This window comes from Lynx canadensis, chromosome E1 (genome assembly GCF_007474595.2).
Source record: "Lynx canadensis isolate LIC74 chromosome E1, mLynCan4.pri.v2, whole genome shotgun sequence".
In the NCBI taxonomy this organism is placed as follows: Eukaryota; Metazoa; Chordata; class Mammalia; order Carnivora; family Felidae; genus Lynx; species Lynx canadensis.
In genome coordinates this window covers 21,137,994-21,160,201 of record NC_044316.2, presented here as the reverse complement: position 1 = coordinate 21,160,201, position 22,208 = coordinate 21,137,994, and positions in this window count along the sequence as shown.

Below are 22,208 nucleotides of genomic sequence, written 5' to 3'. Positions count from 1 at the left end.
CTCTCTCTCTCTTCCTTTGGCAATACAGGCCCATCCTGTGCCAAAGCACAAAGCCACCTCCTCAAATTTGTGGTAACTGTGTCTTTATATGCAAGGTCTAGAGACTCATTCCTTCCTGCCTGGGCAATGCCAAAGGTTAAAGAGTCAAATTTGTCTGCTCCCCAAACCTCATACGAACTCTTGCTGCACTACTGATTTTTTTTTTTCAGTGGGCAGGGCCTTGTGGGAACCCGCCTGAGGCCGCCTGGTTACTGATGGAAGAGTCTCTGTTCCACGGAGGGCAAGGGCCTGGTGAGACTTGCGCATCAGAAGGAACCTGGTCCAGCTGACATGACAAACCTAAAGCCTGTTTATACCCTGCTGCTCCTCTGTGCCTTCGCAGGGCCCCAGTTTGCTCCTAAGTCCAGCAGTGCCTTCCTCCTGACATCCCCTCTCCTCTGACATCCTTCTGTTCACCTTCTCCACCGTCGAGGGGGACAACAGGCCGGGACACGGGGTGGTTCTGACTCTTACCTGAATCCTGGATTTTCCCATCTCGGTGACGATCACTCCCCGCTTTAAGCAGCAGAGACTGAGACCACACAGCATGAGGCCCTGGGGGAGACGGATGGCAGTCCAGGTGCCGAGGCTGACCGACCATATGACAGGTTGCTCAGCCTCCCTGTGCCTCAGTTTTCTCACCTTCAAAAGGGGATGGGGCGCCCAGGTGGCTCAGTCAGCTGAGCGTCCGTCCAACTCTTGGTTTCAGCTCAGGTTGTGATCTCACGGTTTGTGGGTTCGAGCCCCGCACTGGGCACCACGCCGTCAGCCTGCTTGCGATTCTTTCTCTCCCGCTCTCTCTAAGCCCCTTCCCGCTCGCCCGCTCCATCTCTCTCTGTCTCCAAATAAATAAATAAACTTAAAAAAATAAATAAAAGGGGATAATAACAGCAGCCACCTCATGGAGTTGTTGAGAATGAGTGAGAAAAATGCCTGGTAATGATAAATCCTCATTTTATTGTTGTGTTGCCATTGCCTTTATCAATCAGCAGTCAACCAGAGATGCTGTACCAATAGGAAACACAAAAGATTTATTATATATGATACATATATATATATATATATATATGGATTTATTATCATAAATCAGCTTATGCAACTGTGGGCTGGCTAAATACAAGTCTTTAGGGCAGGCAGGCAAAGATCATGAGCATTGCAGAGTCCCACAGCATGAGCCGAAGCTTGTTGCCACAGGTACGGTCAGTAAGGAAGATGGGGAGTGGGGACTAGGAGTGGGGGAGGGGGGAAGAATGGTAGACCCGGTGGCTGTTGGGAGACTCTGAGCTCAGGGGAGGCCTAGCCTTCCTCGAAAGTGCTTACCTGGGGCGCCTGGGTGGCTCAGTCGGTTAAGCATCTGACTTCGGCTCAGGTCAAGATCTCACAGTTTGTGGGTTTGAGCCCTGCATCAGGCTCAGCGCTGACAGCTCAGAGCCTGGAGCCTGCTTCGGATTCTGTGACTCCCTCTCTCTCTGCCCCTCCCCCGCTCCACTCTGTGTCTCTGTCTCTGTGTCTCTCTCTCTCAAAAATAAATAAACATTAAAAAGAAAAAAAAAGAAAAAAAAAGTGCTTACCTGATTAGGTCAGACCCACCCAGCACAATCTCCCTTCTGCTTAATTGAAGGAGAGCTGGTTCGGGGCTTGCATCGCGTGTGCACAATCCTTCTGTAGCAGCACCTAGGCGAGAGCTGAACTGAGTAACTGGCAGACGATGTGCGTGTGTGCTACACGCCGGCTGCCTATCCTCACCTGGACAGTGCTCTCTTGGCCTTTAAGACTCAAGTTCGCTCTTCCGAGAAGCTCTTCCTTGACCTTTCAGGTTGGATTCAGGGCCCTTCTCTGAACCATATGAGGACACGGACTTGTCCCTGGCACATGCACAGCTGTGGGTTCGAGACTCACCTTAGTATTCCTAAATCTTATGGGGTGCCCGGCCTAAGAGGGCCTTAATCCTGCAGACCAGTGGCTTTCACTGGGCACAGAGGAGACTGGCCCTCTGTACCTGCCACTCAGGGAGCAAACATCCAAGTGCCCAGGTTGAGTCTGGGCTGAGAGGGTGGCGTGAAAGTACTCGGTGTGGGAGGGAGCATCTGGCCCTTCCGAGCTCATTACCAGGAGTGGGGCAGACACAGGGAGTGACCGGGGAAGGTGCTCAGCAACTGGCTGATCACGGCTCCCAGCTGGGAGGTGTTAGTGCAAAAGCCACTAGTCTTGAGGAAGGAAGGAAAATTGGAATTGTTAGTGTCCGGCTGATGTTGTCACCGGAGGAAGGGAGAAGGGAGGGGGGGCTCAGGACAGTCCAACACACCAGTGACACACAGGTGACATACACAGGAAAGACACCTCCCCCCAGGAGGCGCAGAAGGGCTCCAAACTTACATCCTTCCTTCCAGGGATCCCCATTAAGAAAAGAATGCAGGAATAACAAATACCAAATCAGGTGCAAATGTGAGGAAAAATGAGAATGGGAATAAAAACGATCACAACAGACGGCAGATTATAAAATAGCCGACAAAGGCTGCAAGCAGTTTCCAGAAAAATAAGACTTTATTAATGAGCCGCTTGACCCACCTCTGTCGTACTTTTTCCCACCATTTCTGGCGGCACGCTCTACGACAGCAGTTTTGTGATATAATTCTCTAAGGAGTGAATAGAAATAGAATTCAGACTTTTTTTTTCTAGCATGGTTGATCAGAAAAGGTATCATGAGAGTGGGGGCTGTGTCAAACACAGATGTAACCATTGTTGGGGTACCGTGACATGCTTGCAGCTCACAGATTCAGGAATTCTGAGAAACCCTCTTCTGTAAGACTCCATGCAGAGAACAGAAGAAATGTACGGCACGTAATGGTACAAACGTATTAACGGACCCACAAGCACATCTCTGAAAGGAGGAAATGCCCTGCTTTGAATAGGCTGAACCTTTTTGTACAGCGCCACATACCTCACGACTGGGAGAATTTCCCGCAGACTGGCTTCTGGCTCTGCAACATTTCACACCTTGTTTCCCTCCTCCCTGACCCACATCTGCATCAGGGGTGGGGTGCAGGAGCCCTATGTGGTCCCACGTGGCTCACGCACTGAGCTGGCATGGTAGGTGTCCGGGTATTCCTGGAAGCTGTTCCTACACCAGAGTGGCTGATAGTAACGTAACGATGCATAGAAGGGACTAGAATCCAGATGGAGGGACACCTGGGTGAGTCAGTCAACCGACTGCGTCTGACTTCGGCTCAGGTCATGATCACGCGGTTCACGAGTTCGAGCCCCACATTGGGCTGTGTGTTGACAGCTCATATCCTGGAACCTGCTTCGGATTCTCTGTCTCCCTCTCTCTCTCTCTGCCCCTCCCCCCCCTCTTTCTCTCTCTCTCTCAAAACTAAATAAACATTAAAAAAATTAAAAAACGAAACAAAACATATGACCACATTGCTAGGGATTTCCAGGACCTTGGAGGGAACCCGTACAAGTGAGGGGTACCCTTAGGCAGTTGAAATTCTGTACACACACACACATATATTTGTATGTGTGTGTGTGTGTGTTTATGTGTATATATAGGGAGAAGTAAGGCCCATACACACACACACACACACACACACACACACAAGCCTGTTTCCATTTCTATATAATAGGGGGGATAGGGGATATAATAGGGGGTAATAGTATGTTGTCGGGAGATAAAATAATGTTATAAAAGTGCTCACGAGGGTACCTGAGCCTCAGGGAGTGATCAGTCCATGTCATTATCAAGTGTCACTTCTATGAGACTCCCCACCTTCCAGGTGCTCAGTGGAACTCTTGTCACAAACGCTGCACGTAAGCTTCTTACAGAAGAGACACCTTCGTTTTTTGTGTTTTTTTTTTTATGTTTTTAAACATTTTTATTTATTTTTGAGAGACAGAGACAGAGCGTGAGCGGGGGAGGGGCAGAGAGAGAGGGAGACACAGAATCGGAAGCAGGCTCCAGGCTCTGAGCCCGACACGGGGCTCGAACCCACAGACCCTGAGATCATGACCTGAGCCAAAGTCCGACGCTCAACCGAGTGAACCACCCAGGCACCCCGAGACACCTTCATTGCTGTTGTTTTACTTGTCAGTCTCCCCCACAAGCTGGGGCCCACTTTGAGGGCTCCAACCTTGTCCGGCTTCTCTGTGAACCCCCAGCACCTACCACAGTGAGGCACCTCACAGAAGTACAGAGACGTTCGTTTTCTTCCTCTTTTCCTTGGGCCCAGTAAGTGTTGAGTCTTTGGTAACATGTTGCTCTACCCTTTCATCGACCTTTTTATTACGAGTGAGTATTCTCCTATCAGCTTCGCTCTGAAGGGGGCACGAGAGATCCCGTGTCCCCTCCTGATGCCAACACAGGGCTGGGCTCAGGTCACACACCTTCCGGTGCAGGTGGACTGTCTGTGCCCACACGAGAGCACTTAGCCAATAACAAAGGCTGCCTCCAAGAAGGCAGTGACAGCCCTGGGCCTTGCAGGGTGCAGTCAATCTTTCATCCGAGGCAACTTTGGAAATAATTGCTTCGGTGGGAGCTAGCGAGAGTTTAAACAGGGAAACTGCCTTTTGTGAGCGCAATCCAGAAGCTGCGTGTGCTCCCTGCCATTGGCTCACTCTCTCCTGGACTCGTCACAAGTACCTTGGAAGTGCCCATTAGCAGGTGTGCAGTGAGAATAGTGTCTGCAAATCAGTCTTATCCATCCAAGAAACCCAATTTTCCAAAGATGTCTAATTAGCAACTCTTTGCTAAATTGGTTCGTTTCACAGTATGGAAGCGTGTGTCTGAGAAGAAGAAAATTAACCCACCTTTGACGAGACAGTGCACATTTTCTCACTAGTTCAGGTAGAGTGAGTGTAAAATTATCAGTTTTTGCCCCGAGTTCCAAAGGGCGACTTGTCCACCCAAGGGAGATAGGCCATCACCCCTAGTCAGCAGGCTGAATAGCCTGACTCCCCCTATAGCAAAAATGACCCAGAGTTTAGGACACAGGATAGGGTGGCCTGGAGCCAGGATTCCCATGGACCGCCGACAGTGAGTAATGAAGGTTGCCTTTGACTGCAGCAAAATGGGAAAAAATAAAGAGTAGAGAATTTTCATACATGAAACGTTATTAAATTTAAAGGACCATTCTTTTTATGAGATTAAAATCTTCTTAATTAGGTGTGTGTTAAAGTGTCCTTTTTATGTGGAATGATGGGAATAGCAGATAGTAAGTTTTTTAAGTGCAAAATAAAAAGTCAGTCCCCAATGCCATCTTCAATTTTTCATTACTATCATTTTACTGGTTCTTGCCTGGGAATCTGGATTCAAACTTGGAGTCCAAGGCCACCCTTCCCTCTACTCTGCCTGCCCCATCTGGGAGCCCTAGAGGGCAGAGGTCTGAGAAATCCCCCAGGGTTCTGGGTCCCTGTCCATTCTCAGAAGGCAGCTAAGGCCTCACCTTCTATTTCTGAGTCAAGTTCGTGGCCCTTGACTCTTCCAGTGAGTCAAGCACGTTCCCCCACAGCGTGGGGGACCAGACTCTGCCTGGTCTATTCGTCATGAACAAAGTAGCTTAAGCTTGGGCCCAAACACAGCCTCTTCTCTTACTTCCAAATGTGTGATCTTGCCAACCTCCTTAACCTCTCTCCGAAATGCGGTTTCCATCCTGAGCAACTGGGACACAGTGACTGCCTTGCCACCAGCTTGTGGCCACACCACTAACATTGAGCCAGTGTCTCCAGGCCTGTGTAGCAGGGGCACAGTCCCACTCAGGGAGCTCTGTCTGTGATTCAGATGCCTTCTTCAGTGGTAGAATCTTCTCCCTCCTCTGGGGTCTTGCCATCTTCTTGAAGGCCTGGGTTGTGTTAGACTCATCATCCCTCTAGAAGCTGCAGTGTGAAATTTCTCATAGAAAAGTCATTTAGATGGACTCTCAGTGATTGTTGGACCACTGGAGTCAAGAGCATCCCCATGAAACTATAGTCTTCTAGTTCCAGGTTTAAGAGGCCCTTGAACCTCGTGGTACCACACTCCACCCACAGGTATAGTGATGTCTTCAGTTGTGAGCTCTCACATAGAGGATCCCTGCTGAGTTCTTGCCAAGGGCACTTCTGGAGATGGCATATGGCACAGAGAGGCCCACACTTAGAATGACTGGGTACCATTCACATGAAGCGTCACAAGTGGAAGGGACCTTTCAGGACTGGCCCCTGTTATTCCTTGCTATTTCCTTTAAAGCCTGCAAGTGTTGGCTTTAGTGACTCTCATGTCTATGTATTACCTTTACCAAAAACTTGTCAGGGCAGCTTCATTTTGGTGAATGTCCTCCAAAGGAGTGACTGTCCTTCCCTGGCCACACCCCCTTCACCGACATCACTGCCCTCAAGCCTTGCCTCCTTCATCCCACCCACACCATCATTTTGCGCACTGCCTCCATCCTCTCCCAAGACCAATGGCAGGGACGGTATTGATCTTTGTGTTCAAGAAACCAATTCCAAGAAATGCATATACGGACCCCTGAGCAAAGCAAGAAGCCAGCCATTTAGAAATGCTGTCGAGAGGAGCCTCAGGCCCCTTAGCGGGCAGTGAAGATTAAGCTGTGAGACTGATCGCAAATGCTCTGAACATGGGCATTTTGGGAAAGCGGGCTAGGAGCAAGGTTTGGGATAATCGAACTCCCAACCCAACCCCCTGCCCCTAGTGACAGGTGTCACTCTTTGTTCCTCATTTATCTTAGTCCTGGGCTAAGCTTTTTGGTACGTTAATTTAGTCTACCTATTTTGCGGATGAAAGAACTGAGGCTCAGCGCTGTTAACTAACATGGCCCATAAGGGGTAGAGCCCAACAGTGAAATCCAGGCTGCCTGGCACCAAAGCTTTTCACCGTTAAGTAAATGGACTCCCTAGTCAAGCAGACCTTGCTCCCCATAGGGCCCTTCTACCTTTAGAGAGCCCTACTGCTTATGGGTGGAGCCTGCCCGAGCTGATTTCTGGGACCCGTGTTCTGTGCAGAGCTGACCACCCACTTCCTGGCTTCTGAGGATTTGCAGCTGCCTAGATTCCCCCCCCTCCCCCCCCCCCCCGCCATTTGGATTGCACCCTTGGAATTAGTTGAGATTCTTGGATGTTGTTAACTTGCCTAGAAAACTGGCTGAGTCTGGATTCAAAGTCAGGTCCCTCTGTGCATTTTTCCAACAACCCGTAGTTTCTCCAGCTTCTCTGCTATGTCATCTGCCCCAGAGGTGTGGAGGGGCGTGCTTGGCGCTGTTTTCCCCAACAGGGTTGAGCTTGTAATGGGTTTTTCCACCTCCCTTGTTTGTCTCACTTGTGGGTGGGAGGGGGGACATTCTGGCCACGTGGGGTGGGCAAATGTTGAGGGTTGGAGTGTCTCTTCAGCCCACCCATGGTCTGACAGTTAAGATCATGGCTTTTGTAGCCAGGTCTGAGTCCAATGCCTGTTCTGTCACCCACTAGCTAGCCAGGGGGCTTCGTGTGATTCACTGATTCTCTGGACCTCAGTCTCCCCGTCTATACAACAAGGTGATGAGGGTTAGGTGAGTTGGAACAGGAAGGCATTTGGACAGTGCCTGGCGTGCAGTAAGCATCTGGGGCAATTACTTGTTATTATCTGTACCATTCGATCAGAAACCCTTTGCTGGATAACCCACCCCTCATTCTCACTTCAGAGTGTAGACCCCTCTGGATCTGCCCATCGCCCCCACACCCTGCTGTCACCTCCCAGCCCCAGGATCCTGGGGAGAAGCCGAGTTCCTGCAGCTAGGAAGGCTGGCGTCTTCATGCTGAGCACGAGACAAAGGCCTGAGCTGGCTTTGTATCTAACCGAACTGATTAAGCTGCACGTTAGCTGGGGATAAAGCTTCTTACCGAATAACTAGGCTTTTGCTGAGCCAGGATGATAAATTCATTCTTAATGCATTGATAATAAAAAGAGATTTTTTTTTCCCTCCCTTCTGTGAGCTTCCAGAGGCTTTAAGGGCTTTATCTGTGTTGAACACCGCCATCTAGAGGGCATCTGCAGGCAGGCAGGGTAAAAACCACTCTTCAAGGAACACCAGAATTTACAGTCCGTAAGAGGTTCAAAGCAGACACCCCAGGAGGCCAAATGTGTTTACAAAATGACTGCCAGTAGTTACTTAATACCCTGGAAATGGCATCCTTCTCTGATTGCAAGGCCTGCTGCATGGCTCAGTTATTCCTGCGACTCTCCTATGAGGAGTGGCTTTAGCACTTCTGACCTACCGGGCTCATTGAAACAAGCTTGAAACAGGGCTTGTTTTTTGTTTTTTTGGTTTTTTTTTTGAGCACCCACTATGTGCTAAGTAGCCCACCAGCACTGTAAGGAATGCACAAGTCAGCACAGCTGTGCCCCGGAAGTGTCAATGTAGGAGTATGTAGAATAAGGAAAGGGTACTTATGAACCAGCCAGAGGAGCCTATGTGCCCTATCCACACAGCTGGAGGCAGAACTGGGTGGCATTCAGAGGCAGGGGAAGAAGGAAGCGACTGGCATGTCATGTGTATACACCATGCATGCAGTTGGATGCTATCTCATTTACTGTTTGTTCTCTCTCACCCGTGAGATTCGATAGGGGCTCTTGTCCTCCAGATGGGAACCTGGAGGCTCAGAGAGGTTAGGTCACTTGCCCAATGCTACCCAGCTGTGAAGCGAGGAATCCGGGATTCCAATCCCAACCCTCGGACTCTAAAATTCTTCCTATGATTCCAGGATGCCTCTAGACGAAGGAGGAATTGGTGGGGAATCGACTCTTGAATTATCACAGTGGTAGCAAGTGTTTAACCCCAGGAGGTGAATTTGATCTTCAAAAATAGTCAAAATTCCTTTCTAGGCCAAAGTCATTCGATGGATAATGAGATTTGAGGTTTAAAAAAAAAAAAGCGCGACTCTAAGGCATGAAAATTGTTTTATGCCTATCCACCGATAAACAGGCTGACGGGTGCTTCTTGAAGTCTGGTAAACAAATGAGGGCATGGGGATGAGGTGTGGCTGGCACAGAGATGCTTTGACCACAGCTCTGCTCTTTTGGGTATATTCTGTGTGTTCAGCATCGGTATTTTCCTTTTTATCACTCACACTTCTAGTTTGGAAGCAAGAGCTCGCTTCGCAAGTACTCACGAAGGATCTCCAAACTCTTCTGGGTTCCTTCCCAAGGTCTCCAACGGGAGCTGCTCATCCCCATTTGAGAAAGAAAGAACCAAGCTTGAGACGAGTGAAGCCCCCACTCAGTAGCTCAGTGAGTCAGCGGGGATGACAGCCGGGCATTGAGGACACACAGGCTCAAATTCCCTGTCCTCTTATTTCCCAGGGGAGGGACCTATAGGGTAAGGGAATCGATACTTCCATTCTGGGAAGAATCCCATTGGCACACACCCCATCATGGAAATGGACTAGAGCAGCATCAGTGTAGGGGAGTGGAAAGAAAAGAGGTAATCATGGAAGGCTTCCTACAAGAAACGGTGCCACAATTCACTTAGGGGAGGAAAGGGGCAGTTGGTACCACATAATTGTCTTGTTATAACAACCCCAAACCAGGTGCCTGGGAGGACCTTTAGTAATGTCACAAAGGAAATCTGTATGCAGTGTGTGTGTGTGTGTGTGTGTGTGTGTGATTTTTTTCCCCCCAGCTTGACATAATTTGGATGTTCCTTCTCCAGCTGAAGGTAGCAAGCCAGGAAATATCCCTTTTGCTGCTACCCTGCAGGCTGGATTCAGATCTCCAAGTGGCCAGTTTAAAAAGGGCTGTATGCACAAGGGCCAGGCCCATATATTGACCTCAGGCTGCAGCCCAGTTGTTCAAGTGGATGTGTCATGATGGGCAAGAGGAGTGGGAGGGAGGTGGGGATTTTCCGTGTGTCACGTATCCAGGGACCATATCATGCTGGTCGTGATAAGCCCCGGAACACGTCCCCACAACTTTACCCCAGAATCCCAAGGTAGTCTCAGCCACCTTCATCATGACATGTTACGAGGCACAGATGAAGACACTGAGAATGATGAGTGGTGATAGTTTTGGAAACCAGAGCCGTATGGCTTATGCACCTGCCCCTTGTCCCATCCATCCATCCATCCATCCAGTGATTCAGGTGGGTGGGGTACAGGCAAAGGCCCAGAGGGGAAGAAGCCCAACTCATTCTGAGAAGCTCACGGATGACCAGAGGGTAGGAAGTGGGGTGGGAGTTGAGATGGGACTGCCTTAAGGGGCCAGCTCGTGGAAGACAGTCACAGAAATCACTGTGGAGCTCTCTGAGGGACCACAGGATCACAGTATTCTCCAGGGAGATCCGCCCTCCGGCTTCTGTGTGGGTAATGGAATGGAGAGTGAGACCGGAGACAGGAAGTCACCCATGGAGAGAGGAAAAGGCCAAACTGAGCCAGTGGCAAAGCAGACATTGTTACTACAATTGCTATTATTATTATTTATTAAAGTGGTGGCCTTGGGCTAAGGGTTAAAGTGGAGAGTGTCACAAAACTCTAATTTTATCAACAAGACTGAAGTGCAAAAACGTGCTTTGCCTAAGGTCACAGAGTGAATGTGAAAAATCCACAGATCGTGCCCAGGCCTCTGCTCCCTCACCCGGGACCCATCAGATCCTCTGGCCCTCCACCCATGTCAGGGCGCTCCTGACAGAGGCCCCAGGCCCGCAGCTCAGAGCGGTTGTCTGTCTGAATTCCAGGGGTAGCTAGGTGACCGTATATCATCTGGGAATCACCAGAGGCCCAGCCAAGGGCACTGTCCCCAGGAGAGCATGGAAGAGCGGAGCATGGGTGACAGTCCCTGTGAGGAGGAGGGGGCAGAGGACTGTGACTTCTTGTAGATTCAGTTCCCTCTGCCGGGGACACTTTCCCACCCCACACACATGCACACACCACAGGCATGCACACTACTGGATGCTTTCTATAGGCACCAGCTTAACTCCTGCCTAGATTTTCGATCTCAGTTCAAATTTCATTCATTCATTCTGCACTGACAGATCTCCTCTTATCTGCTCACGTATCTGTCACTCACCAAACGTATCCAGTTGTGAAGAAAGGCTTCGTTGTGGATTGACTCTAATGTCTCACCACGGACACACATTTTCAGAACGTGAAGACACACATTTCCCCATGAAGACGGACATGGATTCCCATGCACTGTGGTATTCTCCGGGAGTCAGGGGACTGAGTTCTGCCCTGGTCCTCCGGCGCGGCCATGAACTCTCCTTGTTATCTCTCTCCTGTTCCTCCAGGCCTGGGTGGGATCACTGCCAATCCTCGGATGCTGTGCTGTGGTCGGTCAGGCCACTGTTTTCTGAGCGTTGCTCACTGGGATTCCTGTCCCGTGGATTCTCTGTCCTCCTGGATCAAACTACCAGGGACTGTCCCATTGGCGTATATTCGCTCACACTGAATATCTCGACATTAAAGATCCTTCCTGCACCAGGCAGTGCATATTCATTGAAGAAAACACCATCAAACCCAAGAAGAACTGAATTTGCCAAGTTGTCAGATGGCTGACTTGGCTACAAGGGACCATGGCGCTATCCAATCCAGGGACGGTGCACATGCAGACACTGCTGTTTTCCCGCCCGATATCCAGTTTCCACTTTTCTACTTAACAGAATCCTAATTTTTCTGAGGGGTAAAGTGGATCCAGTCAAAATGCTTATTTTTCCAAACTCCCACTCAGCTGGGTGTCACCATGCCACACGATCTTGGTCAATGAGACACAAACAGATGGCTGCTAGGAATTTCTGAGAAATGTTTTGCTTTCTAAATACACGTATATTCCTTCTCCATTTCTCCTTTCTTTGTTTTCCTCTTGCTTAAAAATGGGGGTGGGGGGGAGGCTGCCATCTTGCAATGTGCTATGGGGATAAGAATAACAATCACGGCACTTTCAGTGAAACATTCCCAGCCACCCACAGATGTGCCCAAGGCAGACATCACAAGTCAATCCCAGCATTCTCTCCCAATGAGGCTAGACATGCTGCCTCAGAATCTCATCCAGCCCAGAGCTGCCCTTTGTGTGAAATCCATTAGTCATATCTGATCTCACCCAAACTTTCCCTTGACCCATCATATTGCATAATAAGGGTCCTCCAGAGAAGAAAAGAAAGCTTCTGAAATAATGAATTAGTGTCATGGCCAGAGCAGGAAGCCGGTTCCCTACCTCTTGATAGCCTGATACAGTGGGAGGAATATGAGCTTGGGGGCTGGAAAGCCCGCAGCTCTTGTGCTGACTGTACCTCTGTGTGCCAGTCGAAATGTCACCTCCCCTCCCTGAGTCTGAGGTTTCTTGACTGTGACGTCGAGATAACGCTGCAGACTTCACAGGATGGCTGTGAAGACCAAATCTGAGAACGGGGTACAGACCTTCAGGGACATTCATTCCATCCTTGCAAGTTTCTTCTCTTTCCCCTTCCCCTCCCCACTGTGGTACAATTCCACATAGAGAAGGTACCCCCAAATTAGGAAGCATAACTGAGAAAATGAGGGAAGAGATTGGAATGATTTTCTCAAAACGAATTCTGTTCACTCCCACCCTGCCACCCCCGTGTATGAATCTGTGGCTTTGCCAAAAGCTGGAACGAGCTAATTCCCTGCTCAGCTGGGCAGCAGGCTCCCTGCCTTGGGAGGTTCTAACGGCAAGCTGGGGTGTGAAAAGTTATTAGCAAAGACATAGCTCTGCCCCTTTGTTACCGCTTTTTTTCTGACAGCCCCGTCCTCCAGAGCGATTACAAAGGTAGTTAGCTGTAGACTTAAAAAAAAAAAAAAAAAGTAGTTAAATCCTCATTTTCTGAAAGATTTTCAACTCCTGTGCAGTTTAAACTTAAAAGGTATCAAGTTAAAAGCTTTGTTGCTTTTTTGTGTATTTTGGGTTTTTGTGTTTGTTTGTTTTCATTTTCGTTTTGCAAAGAAAGATCATCTGCCATAATGTATTGGGAGCCAGGAGGATTCGGCTGCCTATGTGCTAGATGCCCTTAAGGGTGGGCATTGAGCCTTCCTCACTGTTCTCATCCCCAGTGGGGACAATGACAGCAGCTACCACTTATGAAGCACTTGCTGTATGCCTGGTACTATGCTAAACACCTTATGTGTCTAGTTTCTTTTTTTTTCTTTTCTTTCTTAGCTATGGATTTATATTTTATTCCACTTGTGAATCAACAACTGGGAAGTCAACAATGTCTTCATTATTTTTTTAAAGTAGACTCTACTGTCCTTCACTTAAAACCCCTGTGATCTGCTGAGATATAGACTGCCCACTATACTGACAGTCTGCGAGCATTGGTCATGTCTGTAAGCCAAATGATGTATACTCCTTTACTTTTCCCATTGGTATAAAACAGATTCTTAAAAATATATGACAAAGCCTGGACACAACCTAGATGTCCACCATTAGGGAAATGGTGGAGTAAATTATGATGCATCTTTACGATGGCATATGATGTATCTATAAAAAAGAATGAGAGGTGTGCCTGGGTAGCTCGGTCGGTTAAGCCTCTGACTTCGGCTCAGGTCATGATCTCGCGGTTCGTGGGTTTGAGCCCCACATCAGGCTCTCTGCTGACAGCTCAGAGCCTGGAGCCTGTTTCGGATTCTGTGCCTTCCTCCCTCTCTGCCCCTCCCCTGCACACACTCTCTCTCTCTCAAAAATAAACAGAAAGAAAAAATTAAGAAAATTTTTTTTTAAAGAATGAGAAATATTTCTGTGTATTACCCCACCAACAACCTCATTAGGTAGAAAGCATTGCTGTCCATTTTTCCAACTGACAAAAGAGGTTGAATAAGTAACTGAGCTGGGATTCGAATCTCAGCCCCCGTGATGCCACGGTGAGACGGGTTTTAGGATTCAATGTGATCATGTGGGTGGGTGCCTGGCACATAGTCGGGGCCCAGAAAACATTGGTTCCTTTTCAAGTCAAGTTTCAGGTAGTGTAGGCATGAATGCATGAAAGTGAAGCCTGCTGCTGTTCTGACTGACAGCTCCCCGTGAACCTTTGCTGGTTGTGCCTAGAGATAGGGAAGGGCCCTCGTAGGCCTGGGCCAGAAACTCCTAAAAGTTCCGCCCTTAGGCAAAACCGGCTCTGAGGCTCCTTGAAAAATGCTAATGGAAGTTCTACAGGGCCTCAGCTTGGATTCAATTTCTACCCACAGGCATAGGCTCAAAGAACATCCATACAAAGGAAGGAGAATGAGATGGGAACAAGAGATGTTATGTAGAAAATGCAGGGCGGACAGAATCGGGGCCTGTGGGAGGGAGGGGGGAGAAGAGAAGGAACCCAGGTGTCCCAAGCAGATCGCATCCCGGCTTCCCATCAGACTCTGCACTTACTTGGTGACCTTGGGCAAGTTGCTTAACCTCTGGGTCCTCAGTTTTCACATCAGCAGATTTGAGGAATCATGATAATTCTGTCCTGGTGAGGTTTGATATTCACACAGATGCACCGGAAGGGGCCTCTGGCCAGCACCCGTTCTGAACGCTCAGTTGCATAACTGTCATATCGAGTTAGTATTTTTATTTTTACCCTGGATCCCAGAGTTGTCTGGGAGCAGAGCTCTTGGCTCAGTGCCTGGCATGTCGCGAGCGATAAATGTGACACCCCCATCTCTGCTGGCCCTTTCAGCAGTATTAGTCCCTGGTGTCCTTCTTGTTGATAGCCTTTCAACCACAGGTGACCGAATCCCACCTCGATAACGCTTGTTCATTGTGCCGGAAGATGTTCAGCCAGCCAACCAGTAGGATCCAGGGCCTTGTCAGGGACCTCACAATTAGTCTGTCTTCTGGAAGATAAGTTCTGCTGTGGTCCCAGGGGGGAAATTGGAAAACCAAGCCTGCAGGTTTCAATCTGAGAAGCATTAATGCCATAAAGTATTTCAATTCTAACCAAGGAGAGCGACAAAGCTGTGAGTACCCAGCAGATGTGGAGACGGGGAATTGCCGTCTCCCCAGGCTTGATTACAGAGAATTGGTTCCCGTTCAAGAGGCAGCTGGCTAGAAGGATGAGAGGCAGATTTACAACCTGGAAAGTGTGCTGGGGTGTCTGGGAGAGAAATTAGCATCATCAAACAGTAGTAAGAGCTGGTGTGGAGTGAGTTTCTACTACATGCCCGGAATGATCGCGGGTGCCTTGTCCAGGGGCAGTGGTAACAAGTCGCCAAGAGGACAACAATATGCACGTATTGACCTCTGCTTCATGCAGCCAGTGTGTAGGGGCTTTACAAATGCATTCTCCTGCTTGATTTTTATACTGGCCGTGGGAAGCCAGCTTTTATCTTCCAGAGGAAGACCCTGGGGCCCAGGGAAGTGAACAGTGACTCTGCAGGGCTGGGGTTCGAACTCCAGTCTGCCAGTGGCAAAAGCTTGGTCTGAAAATAATTCGACAAATAAAAGCTTTTATCAAAACTGGATCGGTGGAGAAGGAAACAGTTAAGCTTAGGGATTGGACCTCTTGTTTTGCTCCCCGAAGCCCACCACAGATCTGGGTGAGAGAAATGAGGACCCAGGTGGCTGGCCACGTATGGAATCTTTGCAAGAGTCCAAACCGATCAGTCATCCCATCCCATAAACTCCTCCCTACAGTCTCAAGACTTTCAGGGGCCTCGGTGGTCACCCCATCCAGTCTCATTATCTGACACATGAGGAAACCGAGGCCTGGAAGGGGAGAGTGACTTATCAAAGAGCCACAGAGGAAATTAGTGGCAGGTGTAGGGCCAAAATGGCTTTCCGTCCCTGGGAAACACTCTTTCTACAGAACCGCCCTTCCCACCCACCTCTTAACCCACCAATTCTCAGCCAACTCACAGAACAAAGAGATAACAACTTGATTTCTCCATTTTGAGAGTAGATCATCCCTTGTTCCTGACTCAAAGTTCTTTAACTAGGAAAGAGCTAGTAAATAAATTCTCGATGTCTTTCTGGATAGCTTAAGGTGGCGAATGAGTCCCCGCAACTATATGCAAATATCCTTATCTGCAGTAAGGATCCATGAATAAAGGCCTTCAGGCTTCATAAAGGAAGAACCCACGTGGGACACATCTGTCCGTCATCTCTGGGTCCCCTGTGTCCACTATGGGGCCTGGGACAGTAAGATTCAGTACAAGTTGTTCAATAGAAGTGAACTTCAGATCAACAGACAATGCCAGCTCTTTATCTGTGCAGGTTGGGCTCCATTTCCGTGCTTATTGGTGGTGGGTTCAGAGGAAAAGAAATTTTGGATTCAGAGGAAAAGAAGCAAAAGTAAATTCGTGATGTAATTACTCTAAGTATTTGGTATTGAAGCTCAGTGATTCTAGATCACTTCCATAATGGGAAGAAGTCTGCATGGTGTTTTAAATTAAACTGTTAGAGTCACTTTTTAAAAATGTTTATGTAACTTTTTACAAAAACGAATGCCTTTAGCTATGCTCTCACTCGTAAGAGAATCTATGCAGACGTTACACTGTTTGAGTTAATTAGGACTAAATCAATGAAGTCACAGTCAACGGGTTAATTATCTCAAGATTGGTGAATAAAATCCACCGCCTATGGCAAATAAAGCTTACAGCCTCAAGTAAACTAACACTGTTTTCAGAACAAATATTTTAATAAATGTAGTGTCTTAAATATTAATAGTCTCAAGGTTACAAGTCAATTGGCCTTAGAACCTTTAAAACAAAGTTTTCAAGAAGACAGGAATAAATACTTTGCCCTTTTGTAGGCTTAGAAAGCACTTGATAATAACAGGATATAAACTGAGCAGATATTTAACTTAGTTTTTTAGAAACTGGTATGTAGGTATCCTCGAACCTTCTGGCATCTGTATCTATACATGTGTAATTGATTTAAGCACGCCTTGTATTCTAAGGACTGTGTCAATAGAATCTTAAAGTTTCTAGGACTTCTTGCTCAAAAATCAAGTGTGGTCTCTGGTTTTGACTTTTATGTTAATCAAAGTTGATTCAAGTAACATTGGGAATGTTTCATTCTTGCATTTACTAGTTCATACACACACACACACACACACACACACACATATATATATATGTTTGTGAAATGTATATACGCATGTGTATGTACACGAAATCTGCCAAACGACCCACACCCAAAAAGGTGAGCAGATTTTCTCTAAAATCAAAACAAATGTTCCAAGTGCTTTGAATTGAAGCATGGATCCCACAACACACAAGAAGGAGACTTCTGAAAGCCGCGGAGAAATCACAGAGAATGGCTGGATCCGAAGCTTGCTCGGGGTGAGGTGGGAGTGCCGTTAGAAGACCATGCCTTGCACAGGAAGACACCCCAGAAGAGACGGAGCTTTTGAATGGTCGCCTCAAATCCAAAGTCATAGGGCGGGGGCTCTGGATCCCACGCACTAATTTGAGCTCATGCTGCTTCTCAGAAGGACAACTTTGCACGGACTGCTCCAGGGCAAATAGCGACGGGTGTGTTTTGTTTAATGATGGTTAACAATTGCAGGAAGCCATCTAGGCTTCCATGTGTTGTTGCCAACTCCGTGTCTATATGTAATCAGAGTTCATAAGCGTCAGAATCAACTGGGAAATAAGGGAAGACGGTGTACTGGGGAGGCAGGGACATTTGTCTTGACACCCAGGAATGAGCCAGTAACAGCTCAGATCTTTTGCTCTTTTCACCAGGGATCAAACTGGAATCATGGGCCTTAACTCTCAACATATGATCTCATGCTAATAATCCTTATTTTTCTTCAGATTTGGCTGAGAACTACCCCCTCCCTCAAGGTCAAAGCTAAGCCACAGTGGAATACACTTGCACATTTCAGAGCAAAGTGCTTCACTGACCATGCAGGACACGCTCAGGGGGCCACCAGCTATGAGCTCAACCCTGAGCTCTATACCCTGGCGGAGGGATATAGGGTGGAGGTTAGAAGTTGAGCAGAGGACATTTCTTTGAAGTGTGTTGTCCTTGTGTTTTGCAGAGACATTAGCTAGTGCCATTGCCTTTAAGGAACCTCTCCTGAAGGGCCCTGTCAAGAGGTGGCCTGCGGGAGCAAGGGGGCACTCCCAAGTGACTTCTGGGGAAAACGTCATGGCGGGGTGCCCACTGGAGATCTCACGGGGAGCGCATCGCCCACGCTGAAGAGCCATACAGCTCAGTGAAACCCATGAGAGGGACCCCCAGAGGCCCCCCAAAATGTGACTAGAGAAAAGTCCTCTTTTTTTGAATAGCCTCTGACCCCATCTTACTCCAAAACCAAATCATGACAGCATCTGTCAAGTAGAAACATCTATGCCCCCAATCTGTTCTCCAAAAGCTCATTCTCTTTCTTGAAGGATCAGGAATCATCAGGGGAGGTGGAAAAAGAAAAGAACCCAACCACACTGGCATTACCCACTCCAGGCTTCCAGGGAGACTGGAAAGACCCTTGAAGTTCCAAGTTTTAAGAATTACGAGAGACTGGACATTTTATCGCTGAAATCAGACCATTTAAGGACTAGCAGTGACCAAAGGGGTTTTAATTTCCTGAAAGTGACAAGAAATGGAGGGACCTGCCTGAGATATCATCTGTGGGTGGGGAGACAGGGTTGATAGACTGGATTTGTCAGACAGTCCTGAGAGGGAGAAAAAAATGGAAGTTGTTTTACAATTGTACACTATCAGGTTCCATTCTGTCAACATCGTGGTTATTTTCGTCTGTTGTTCTTTCTCCTCCGGGGAGCAGGTAGGGTGAGGGGTGAGGGGTGCTAACCCTGGTGCAGGTCGAGAATTGTTTGATGAGCAGGCTGTTTTATACGTGTAGGGCCAGAAGCTGCCAAGGCTGATGACCCGTGAGCAGAAGAGAGAAGGCAAAGATCAGAAAAATAGAGGGGAAAGAGAAGAGAGCCAGGCCGTGATGGAAACAAAGGGCTTGGTTCCGCCGTGTGCACCGCTGAGATGCCCAAGATGCAGACTGCTCCACGACAGAACATTCTGGAATGAGGGACGCCAACTAGCAAAGGCCTGAGAATGGGGGAGCGGAGCAGTCCTCCGGAGGGATGTGCTGCAGGAGAAATCACCCAGCACTGAAAGGTCATCAGAAGGGTTGCCCGGAAGAGGATGGGGAGAAGGGGCCCAGCTTGTATCAGTTAGAAACCGCCGAGATTGTGCCACAGGAACAATCAACCAACACGACTCGGTGGCTTGAGAGGTTTCCTGCACAGGCTGGCCAGGGCTGTGCTCTGCACCGTCCTCACCCTGGGACCCGGCGTGAAGGGGCAGCGACTACTGGCACATGATCTGTGGCTGCGGCAGAGGGAAAAGAACATGTAGTGTGTTGTACGTGGGCTCCCCTCTACTCCTGTGGCTTTGGCCAAAGCCGATGACCCGGGAGCACCTTTTCAGAAAGACGGGAAAGAGTAACTGGAAACTAGTGAGCAATGAGGCAGTGTGTCTCCAGTGCCTGGGGAGAAGAGGGAAGCCCTGCTGACATGGAACCAGAGGCTGAACCACTGGGCTGACGAAGGTGGACTGAACTACCTACCAGGGCCGGGGAGGGAGCAAGCATACCACGGGCTGCTCGCCAAGCCAACAGCCGTTGCACCAGGTGTGATGCCAACCCCCCAGAGAGAGGATGAGGGGCAGGATCTGTGATCCCTGACCTCCTGGGAGTCAAAGTCAAGGCCACGTGTACCCTGACGGCTCCTCACGATGAGCTGAAACCGGGGTCAGCGTGCTCGAGGGGAAAGAGCCCTGGACTTGGAGTCGGAACGTCTGAGTCTGGTTCTAACCTGATTGTGTAACCTCGGTCGAGTTTATTCCTCCCCTTCACTCTCTCTGTCTCGTTCAGGTCTTATCATTGCAAAGGACTAACTTCATTAAAACAGAGAATGTCCCAAAGTAGAGGGACAGAAAAATATCGGATGGATGCCAAGGCCCCACGGGGACTGGAAATCACGGACCGAGGTTCCTGTCCATTGCTACCGTCACTCACCCTGCTTCTCTGCTTGTCTGCAGCCTTCTTCTTTCCTCTCTGAGAGGGCCTCCCTGCTTCATTTCCATCCATGCCTGCTCCCCTGCTCCAGACGGGGCCCCCACAGGCCTCCTCCTCTCAAACACAGCTTGACGTGCAGTGCCTGCAGCTAACTTGTCCCCAGGACAGAGAACGTGACTGGCCTGGACTGAGCCAGGCATCCACGGCTGGTCTGGTCGGCTGTGCCCGGGGTAGGGGTCGGGCATGTGTCCGTTTGGTAAGGACTATGCGAGCGGACTGTCTGCCAGTGGATGCAGACCAGTGGGCATTGTGACTTCATGGAGCAGCTGCAAAGTGACAGTCACCTGATTGTCACATCCTTGCGCTCAGTGGTACTTCCGTATGGTGTCCCTTGAACCCAAAACATCAGGTGAAGCAAACGCATTGTAAAAGCGATTTCTGTAGGCTGCGTCAGCCGGAAAGTTCTGCCACAGAGTACAAGACCAGCCTGCTAACCACATGTTTTAGGAGGAACCTCCTCTTGTTCAGGCTGCTACACGTATTGTACTTCAGAGGTTTGTTGCAAAGTCAGGCGCGGGGGGCAGACCCACTCTTAAATTTGGGGGACTCAAGCACGAAAGCAAATGGAGGCCGGTGGACCTTAAGTTTAAATATTCAAGGGGGCAAAAATCAAGTCCTTCCCCAAATAAATAAAATATGTTCTGTCCTCTTGCCTTGAAGAATATATCTTTATAAATTTCTGTCATACCTGTCTTTCTAGATACAGGTATATCTATATCTATATATATATATATATATATATATAAAGCTACATGTGTGTATAAAATGTATACATTTAGAGTTTTACACGTGAAAATATATAATGTTTATATATAAAGTCTTGCCACACATATATATGCATCTATGTGGTGTGTGTATGCGTGTATATGTATATATATATATATATACACATACACACACATATATATAACTTTATACACACATCTTGCTTTATATATACATACAATCTGGCTGTGGTTTGTATATGACTGAAGGCAAAATATCAAAGATGACTACATTCAATTTTTATTGCTCACGTGTGGCTGTTCTGTTGGTGCTACTGTGAGATTCAGAGGAGTAATAAAATAAAAACATGCATTACTTATAAATATCATACATTTATTACATAAAATTTATTTTTCTTGCTTTCATTTCAGCAAAGGCACTAATTGCCTTCTAATAGTCAATATATTCACCTAAGATGTGTTTTATTGGCAGTCATATCAAATCAGATGACTTCTCCTGAGTATTTGTAATTCTTACTCTTTTATTATCATTATTAATTCCAGTTTGGACAGATTGCTCTGCTGAGACAGTAGCAACTAGAATTGTCGATAAACACATTAATGAAAATAATTCTTAGTTTCAGAAGAAGACCATGAATTTTACCTATTGTGTTCAGACACTGCAAAGGGGCTATATGTGATAGGTCATTGTCTCAAAAGATATTATTAAATATGTAAGTGTCATCAAAAATTACTATCTGTGATGGTTAATTGTATGTGTCGACTTGATGGCCCGAGAGCTGGTACACGTGATTTCTGGGTGTGACTGTGTGGGTGTTCTGGAAGAGATTAGCATTTGGATCAGTCAACTGAGTAAAGAAAGAGGCTGTCACTGATGCAGGTGGACATTGTCCAACCTGTTGACGGGTTGAATCGAACAAAAAGCCAGAGGGAGGGTGAATTTTCTCCCTTTGCTTGATCTAGGGCGTCCGTCTTCTCCTGCTTTGGACACCACCACTGGCTTTCCTCTTCTGCTTGTAGACAGCAGACTCTGGGACCTCTTGGCCTCCATAGTTGCATGAGCCAAACCCTATTATAAATCTCCTCTTCTATAAACCCCTAATATCTTATGGGTTCTGTTCCGAACCCCAGTACACTATCACTTATGTTATGATTGTCACTGACACCTGTTTATATAGACACACACATACACACTATCCACACACATTTCAGAATAAAGTTATTTCTTAGTGCGACACGATCTTCAGCCGCCTCTCTTACGTTTGTGATTTTGTAAACACCGCACCAAGTCATGAGTTCTGCCAGAACGACACATGACAACAAAAGAAACAATAGCTTGGACCTTCTCTTTAAGCAGGAATCAATTGTTGCCCTACCGTCTGAGAAGAGGGATTTGAAAAGTTCATGGCTTTCCCTTTTTGCTAACCCCGAGGCTTCTGCAGTTCATACCCTCCACGGT